The sequence below is a fragment of the Lontra canadensis genome, unplaced genomic scaffold, assembly GCF_010015895.1.
Source record: "Lontra canadensis isolate GAN:19392208 unplaced genomic scaffold, GSC_riverotter_1.0 scaffold32, whole genome shotgun sequence".
NCBI classification, from domain to species: domain Eukaryota; kingdom Metazoa; phylum Chordata; class Mammalia; order Carnivora; family Mustelidae; genus Lontra; species Lontra canadensis.
In genome coordinates, this window is record NW_022631026.1 from 6,548,099 (window position 1) to 6,556,827 (window position 8,729).

Genomic DNA, 8,729 nt, shown 5'->3' on the forward strand with positions numbered 1-8,729 from the left:
TTGAGAGGTGGAAAATGTAACTTGGTATCACTCACTTAGATGTGCAGAGAAAAATAAGTGCAATTTTTAGATTTTCCATAATTGATATGGTCTTCCTCCTAGCATCCTCTCTCCTCCACCCTCCACTTGCTGATTAATGGCAACAATTAATTTACTATTGAATCCTGTTTCAACATGGTCTGATCTGTCCATTTAACTGGACCTGTTAGGGAACTTCAGTTTGGATAAAGATGGTCAATCGATAAGACTCTTCTCCTTTTGCCTCTCGGGCTCTGAGATGGTGTCTGGGTGTATGGAGAAGACTGTACCTTTGTTTATAGCAACAGTGGGGACTTGGGGTGCCCAATGATGGTGTCCTCTACCCCTCTGTCCCTGGCTTATAGGTTTGGTCTACCTGGACTCCTCCTGCTTGCCGAAGTCTGAAGCTAATGGAACTTGCTACCTGGCTTCTGCCTACTTGGCATGGGTTCAGCCGGGCACCCTGGCTGCAGATCCCTGAGTGTTTGCCCTTTCTGGCACCCTGCCCTGCCTGGCTGCCCACCCCAAGTTCTGCCATGGTTCTTCTCCTCCTGTCACGACAACCTCCTTAGGTAAGGCCTTCTGCCTTTGATATCACCTTGAACTGATTGGGTGCTCTCTTTACCTGTCCATGTCTGAGCTTGGATAGTGGATTTTGAGAGTTCCATGTCATCTGCTTTTTCTCCTCACTGTCTTCCCTCTCTTTCTTCCATCCATGAAGCCAGGGAAAGTGTGGACTTTTCCTGTCCTTCCCCTACCTCATATCTGTCTCACTGACCCTCCAGCTAAACTTCAGTGATGAACGAGATCTCTCCTACAAGCCTCATGGGAACTCTGTAGACTCCCATATTTGATACGCCAAAGGAATAAAGGAATTTGGAAAATCTTTTCCTTAGATAACAGCCTGACTTGCAAAACAATTTCCTGCTGCCAGAGGTTATTTTTGGATATAGAAGCTCAGTATTACTTTATTACCCATTTTTTGGTTCCATTTGTAACAGACTCTAAACTCCCTCTGGCAAAGGTCTTTGTACTTGTGAAAACACCATAATTCTATTCTGGGAATCCTTTACTTGGCGCTCAGTCTGTCTAAAACTGGGCTTTTCCTCTCCCATTGCTGACTTCATTTTCTTAAAGTTCTACTTTGATCGTGTCACTGTCCCATACAAAACCCTTCAACGGCTTCTCCTTGCCTTGGAACCAACTACTTGGGCTCCACCCTCCATACCTCCATCTCCCCAGACTCTCCTTTATAACTGTCTCTTTAGCAATACCACCGACACTTTTTGCTTGCTTTCTTCCAAGTCTCTGCTCATCTAAACATCCTCCCCCCTTCTGCCTATTAAAATCCCAACATTTCCCAAAGCCCTCTGCCAATTCCATCGCCTCCGTGATGGTCTTCAGAGCATCTCGGTGACCCTCTCCCTTCTGTCCTTCCATAGCTCTCCTGCTGGACACTTAACCCAGCCTGCTTCATTGAGTTGGCACAATGGAGTCTGTACCGTGAAGGTGGTTATTTGTGACAGGGAAGCATGTCAGAGTCCCAGAGTCAAGCTGCTTAAAGCAGTGATTGAAAGACAGAATCATCTCCTAGGCAGAACCTCTCTCAGGAAAGGAGCAGGATGAGCATGATTTCATGACTTGACCATAATCCATTCAATGGAATTAATGGATGAAATAAAAAAAAAGAATGTGTCAATGGAAGTGAACACAGACTATAGAAAAGCAGGGTGTCTTTGGCCCTGACCAGGTGACATGAGTTTAGCATCCCCACGGCAGCCTGTCCCTGCAGCGGAAGTGAAGGTGTGCGATAAACATTGCTGATGACACTAGCCCAGTCTCTCACTCTCCCACCTTTCTCTGGCATTTGCCTCCTATGTAGACACCCTCAGAGGTGCTGGCGAGTTGATCCAAACATTCTGGGACTCTAGGCAGCTGTCTTTGGGTCTTTAGCTCACACACGGGTGACCAGCTAATCTGCCAGTCTCAGGAGCTTGGTCGTGTGAACCAGTCTCAAGTGTTTGCCTGAGATCAGACACCGAATGCGATGACCATGTCAATATCATGTCTGCTGGGGGCTTTGTATGGGCTGTGGTCAGCTTGCCCAGGGAAGATCTCTACAACAAAATACAGCGCCTGTCTTGTTTTTGTAATAGTTCTAGGTTGTTTAGGGCAGGAAGTGTACCTGCTATTGGTGTGTGCCTTTGTAGCATGTGTCCCATGCCCTTGCATTCGATTATAGGCACCCAGGAAATAGCTGCTGAACAGACCTTAGAAGCTGCCTCCCCGGGAAAAGGAACTTGCTGAAGTCCCGAAACAGCAGTAGCAATGGACAATTTGGTCCGGAGGTAAGACCTACAAAGACAAAGTGTGGGCCTTAGGATGACTGTGTGTGTCCTCATGGATGTGACCCAGCGAGAGAGAAAATTATTGGACAAGCTGGAGGAACTCCATTTAACAATGCTCACAGGGCACTTTGCATCCCAGCAGTAGTGCACAGATGAGTAAACAGTCTCTAGCCAGGGACCCAAAGTGGCTTAGAGAATTCAAGACCAAAGAACCATGGAGGAAATTTGGCCAGGATACATTCCCATCGTGTAGGACAGGCCCCAGGCTGAGGACAGGCCCCTCAGGCCATGGACAGGCCACCTCATGTTGTCTATGTAACTCGGGCTGTTGGCAGGCTCCCGCAGGCCCCCACTCTCTGTCTGGGAGTGCACCCCTTCTCTCATGCATACATTTGCTCCAACTCTCATTCCCTTGCTCTCAGACTGAGGCTGCCTCCTCCAGCTGGGACCTGGCCTTGCTTCCAGGGGACAAGACGCAATGCTCTTCTGTTACTTAATTTTTCTGCCGTTAACCCTTTCTATCTTGATTACTGTTTAATGAAACCTTGTCTCCAGAGACAGTTTCTTCTTTAAAACCACACACTCTTAGAAAAACATAATTCACAAAACCTAAAATATAGAGGGATTAAGCAATTGTACACCAAAGTGCACTAAATCGAAAATAATAGATTATTTGCAGGGTTGCTGTTAAAATTTCAATTTACACAAATCTTACTTGGGTACAACTTTAGGAACCATTGTATTTGGCAGAAATGGCTCATCTGAGTGAAAAAGAAGGGACTCCATGGGGTGTCTGAGTGGCTCAGTTGGTTAAGCGTCCGACTCTTGATTTTGGCTCAGATCATGATCTCAGGGTCATGGGATTTGAGCCCTGCCTCAGGCTCTGCACTGGGCATGAAGCCTACTCCAGATTCTCTCTCTCCCTCTGCCTCTCCCTCCTGCCCCCCTGCTCTCTGTCTCTCTGTCTTTCTCTGTCTCTCGAAGGAGGAGGAGGAGGAAGTGGTAGAAGAGGAAGAAGAAGGAGAAGGGATTACACATATGCTCTGGTGGGTTTGGGTTCTGGACGAGAATTCCACAGGGAACTTTAAATCAGGGTCTTCTGTTTTGCAGGGACGAATGCATCACTGCTGGGAGGATACCGTAGGTGATCCGGGCTTGAGATAGCCATACTGCAAAGCCCCAGAGAGGAGGGTCTAGAACGGGGACAGTGCTGAACCCTGACTGTTCCCACTAAAGGACTGCATAACAAGGGAACACAAGAAGCAGCCATGGATGAGGGAGGTCTTCCATTCAGCTCTAGAACGTGTCTTCCTGCTTAAAGAAAGGCGGTCTACAAAACATCCCCCAGGCCCTGCTGCTGTGACCCACATATAGAGAGGAAGATTTTCAGAATTGTTCCCCCTGGAAAGAAGTGCCTGGAGAGAACACCCATCCCCACGTTGGATCCCCACAGAGATCCTGCAGGACAAATGAAAACATCCAGGCAGGAGGACCGCAGATAAAGCCCGGGCCATTGAGATGGAAACTGGCAGACAGAAAGAAGGAGACCTCTCTGTAGAGTTCATGGACACCAACAGATCCTGTTTTGTCATGGTTTTTTGGGGCTAGAATGGATCAAACACCAAGACGGTGATGAGAAAAACTGACCTGGGCTGGAACCGGGAGACTACACCCAATGCCCCCACTGGGGGTTTAAGCAACACCCAACGGGGTGATCTTGGCTGGTAATGCCAGACTCCCTCTGTGGTCATACTTTTATTCTGCTTGTGTGTTTATATGTATGTTTATATCTGGAGCCACCTCTAAATTAAATTTAATTTTTTCACATTAAAACATTCATAATTTTTTTTTAAGATTTTATTTATTTATTTGACATACAGATCACAAGTAGGCAGAGAGGCAGGCAGAGAGAGAGAGAGGAGGAAGCAGGCTCCCTGCTGAGCAGAGAGCCCGATGCGGGGCTCGATCCCAGGACCCTGGGATCATGACCTGAGCCGAAGGCAGAGGCTTTAAACCACTGAGCCACCCAGGCGCCCCAAACATTCATAATTTTTAAAATATTTTTTAAAGTATTTTTATTTTATGTATAATGAATCAGCATGAAGGCAGGGACCCTGGATGACCCCATTCAAGAAAATTCGTTTAGTCCAACCTAATGCAGCCTGTGTCCGCTGCGTCCTGATGGAAATACCAGTGGCACCTTTTGTGATCCTGGTTACTGGATCAGACGGAGCTGGTTAGAGCAGACCCAGCAAGAACGAGAACCCTGGCCAGATTTCCCTGTATGGCTCCCGAGTAGAGGTGCCAGGGACCCGTCTTGCCGTCTCAGACACAACGAGGCAAAAGGCGTGCGTGACCTTGCCGTTCTCTGTGGATGTTCCTGAGTCTGAGTAATCGGAAACACACATGTGTAAAGAGACACACCTGATCCGTCCATTCTATAGCGTGGGGGCGATTTTCTGCAGCTACCCTCTCCGCTCTCGAGGTACAAAATACGAAACCCTCTGTAGGAATTGATTGGGAAAATACATGTCGTGGCCACTGCATCCCTCTCTGGAGGGGAGCCTGGGAAGGGTGAAGTCTGGTGGGATGGGCTCTGTCTTGTCCTTGCTCATGCCTGGTCTGCGTTTTGCTTTCCTTGGGCTGGGGCCAGACCCTGTTGGAGGGTTTGGTTTGCTAACTGGCAGGCCCTTCTCGGGGGCTGTCTGGAGACCCCGAGGCTTGGGTAGAGGAGCTGATGCAGTGCCTGGCAGGACTGCACCCAGGTCCTGGTGACTTGAGCCTGAGGATGAGACAGCCACCTGGACACAGCTCTTGGCTTACAATGTGTAGATTTGAAACCACAGTCAGCAAGTTTACACTCTACTGCCTTCGATTCTCTAAGCTTTGTTTCCTTCCTAGATATTTATTCTACTTACAAAGTAAACTATTTTAGACAGTGGACGACTGGCAGAACATTCCCGACTCTTGCGATGGCCCGGAAGACTCTTCAGTTGCATGATCTTATTTTCCAGAAGGAACCATGAGCCCCTCCTCATGCCTTGGAGCCTCCTCTGCCCAAGTTTTCTGGACTTCCGGTGTTTGCAGCACTTGCTGTGGGCAACGCCCCCTCCCACAGGCAGCTTCCCCACCCCAGCCTCAGACAGGCTCCTACTTCAGCTTCCTGGCCCCGACCTGGGATTTCTGGCTCTTCCTGACAATGTGTCTCAAAGCCCTCTGGTCAGCACAGAGATGTACAAGCTCTTTCATTTTCTCACCTGTGACATATTAAAGGCATTGAAGTCTCAGAATTACTCCCTCGGTACCTTTTAATCCTTCTCAATGCCCTCTGGGAAGCCATAGCCAGGGGACAAAGCCATTAGTGACTCTCTCTGACTATGACACAAAGTGGCTGATGGGTTTCTCACAGGCCCTGTCATTTTTTATTTTTTTTAAAGGACTAAATGCCACTGTGGCCGTCCGGCGAATCATAAATACCACTACACGTCTGGGCTTAGCAGAAGTTCAATTGAAGTGCAACTTTGCTAAGACGTGTGGGTTTTATTTTATTTATTTATTTTTAAAGATTTTATTTATTTATTTATTTGACAGAGAGAGAGAGAGAGAGAGAGAACGCACACAAATAGGCAGAGTAGCAGGCAGGGGGAGTGGGAGAGGGAGAAGCCAACTCCCCGCCGAGCAGGGAACCTGACGCCGGGCTCGATACCAGGACCCTGGGATCGTAACCTGAGCTGAAAGCAGATGCTTAACAGACTGAGCCACCCAGGGGCCCCAAGATGGCTCTGTCTTTGACAGCAACGTCAATCGTGGGTCAGTGGCCTGTAGGTGTCATGAGGCAGTCATCAGGATCTTCCGGGGCTGGCGTTGGTGGTGACAAGATTCTTTGAAATGGAGGTGCTCTTAAAACTCATCAAATCCAATTCCCCAGTTTGATAGTCAGGAAAGCGAAGTCCCAGAGGGAGGCAGTGGCTTGCTGTGTCGTTGTGACCGTCACTATCATCACCACCATCCTCTACCATCTATCTAACACCTGCTGGGTGTACGTAGCTGACGCTACAAAGAGTAAGGGGTGGTCTTGCTCTTGAAGGGTTTGCCGACTGTTGCGATGATGGCTCTTGCAGGGAGTTAGTAGCCAAGCTCTGACTAGAGTCCAGGTCTCCCTCTGGACTGCTGGGGCAGTGCCTACCTCATTACATCCTCTTGCATCACCAGGGTCACATGGGGCTGAGTGTCCTTAGGTGACAGGGCAACTAGGACTATAGATCATTACGGGTGAAATGATGACGTCATTGACCTCAGAGGGGATCCTGGCTCAGTGCTCAGTTCAGGCGTTGGAGTGGGGTCTGGGCTGAGTGCCTGACAAGATGAGCTATAAACATCACCTAGGGAAGGATCTCATTGGCCCAGCTTGGATCACGTTTCCACTTTTGGGCCAATCATCTGTGGCCAGAGGACGGAGTCAAGGAGAGTATAGAAACTCCTGTCAGAATCAAGTGGTTGGAGTCAGAGGAACAATTGTCAAAAGTAGGGATTTTTTTTTTCCAGGCAAAGGAAGAGGTACCAGGCCAATAAAGCCATAAGTGTCCTCTATAATTGTAGATGCTTGCTCAAAAGGATACCAAGGATGTTTAAAGAGGAGAGAGGTTCTGCCTCACTGGGGATTAGGGATGGCAGACTAGACATGACCTTTAAAATGGAAAACAAAGGGAGAAGTGTTGGAAAAGTTAGAGAGGCAGGAAACAAAAGGCAAAGCAACACATAGGAGGTAGTAAGCTTTGTCTAGAAACTAAACTGGAGACCAGAAAGGGAACAGTGCGTGGGAAATGAGGTTGCAAAGTCAGGTCGGGGCTAAATCCTGGAGAACTGGATGCCAGAATTTGGGCTTTAGTTTGTAGCTATTGGGAATAGGATTGCCAGATGACATACAAGATGCTTGGTTAAACCTGAGTTTCAGATAAGCAGCAACTAACACGTGCATGGACATAATGACGCTGGAAAATTATTCATTTAGTATCTGACATTCAGACTGAACCAGGCATTCTGCATTTCTGTTTGCTAAGTCTGGCCATCCAAACCGGGGAGCCAGTGAAGGGGTTTGAGCCAAGACATACATGAAACTGTTGATTCAGTCCAAACTCCAGCACCTCTTAGGTCTAGAATCTTGGGCAATGAAAACTGATGCCCACGATCATGAGTCAGGCCTTGTGAACCGCTGCGGTTCCTTGAACTCCCACAGCAAGACTGAATTCCCATCGTGGGGCAGGAGCATTGAATTCACTCTTAATGCTCTCAGCTCTGGCACGTCCATCATCCTTTGTCACTGTGGTAACTCAGTTGGAGCCATAGAATTCAATTAACCAGATACCAGTTCCCTTGAGGATGACTTAGGAGTCCAACTCCTCGGGATTGCTGATGTCATCCACAATTGATCCCCTCAGAGAGTCTGGATATAAACGCAGGCAGAGATGAACAAAAAGGAACCACACGTTTACAAACGTGTCACCTGCTCTTCTTCCCCCATCCTTCCTCCACAGCTGAGAGGTCACAGAGGTGGCCTCAGGAAGCCACACAGCCCTGGACATCCTGGACAGCTGTGAAGAAGGACCTCAGCCATCTTCACAGCCAGGCCCCTGGGGGAATTGTTACCCGCACACCCACCTGCAAACTCTCTCCACAATTTTCATTTACAGCAGCCCAGAGTCAGTTGGGGAAACACACCCTCTACAAAGGAGTGATTCAGACAACCTGATCCCAGTTTCTGGCTTCTCTCTGCTCGGCCCTTCACACTCTCCCCATCACAGCAAGATTTAAAAAAAACAATCGCGAAGGAGATGGCATTTGGGATCTTGCTCAGACAATCCTAGAAGTTTCTAGAAGCTACCAGAAGCTTCTTCCTCCAAGTGGCCTCCATTTTTGCTGCAGTCCCAAATGATTCCATATTCAGAACTCCTGGGGTGTGAGCAGCTGACCACCGCCTGCAGGAAGTCCCAGGCCCACGTGGTCTAGCCTCCTTCCACAGCCATGCCTCTCCTCACGTGCTCATGGTCACCTGCCGTCACAAGCCACAGTACCCCCCAAGCACCCCGCTTGCGGGCAGATCTCTATGCCCTTGTGCTCGTTCTCCTTCCCAGCCTAGGGTCTGCTACCTGCCCTCACTAAGTCTTCAGCTCTCACTCACACATGGGCTCCTCCAAAGGTAGACTTCTCCCCCTTCAGCCCCCTTCCCTTCCTCCCTGCAGACCCTGCCCACTCTGTCACTCCCAAAAGGTGGCCCCCACCCCGTCTGTTTATATTCCTGTCTTAACTGAGGGGCTGCTCAAGGTCAGCACGTGTGACCCTCCTCTCTGTTCTCCCGCGGCTCGA

The 8,729-nt window shown here is 48.9% G+C and overlaps 1 long non-coding RNA gene across 1 annotated transcript; it reads left to right on the forward strand.

The window, feature by feature from the left end:
• Positions 1–549: 549 nt before the first annotated feature.
• Positions 550–8,176, forward strand: LOC116873278. The gene is made up of 3 exons (XR_004383768.1): positions 550–590; positions 2,261–2,366; positions 7,901–8,176. It is a non-coding gene; the product is annotated as an uncharacterized LOC116873278 (long non-coding RNA).
• The last annotated feature ends 553 nt before the right edge of the window (positions 8,177–8,729 follow it).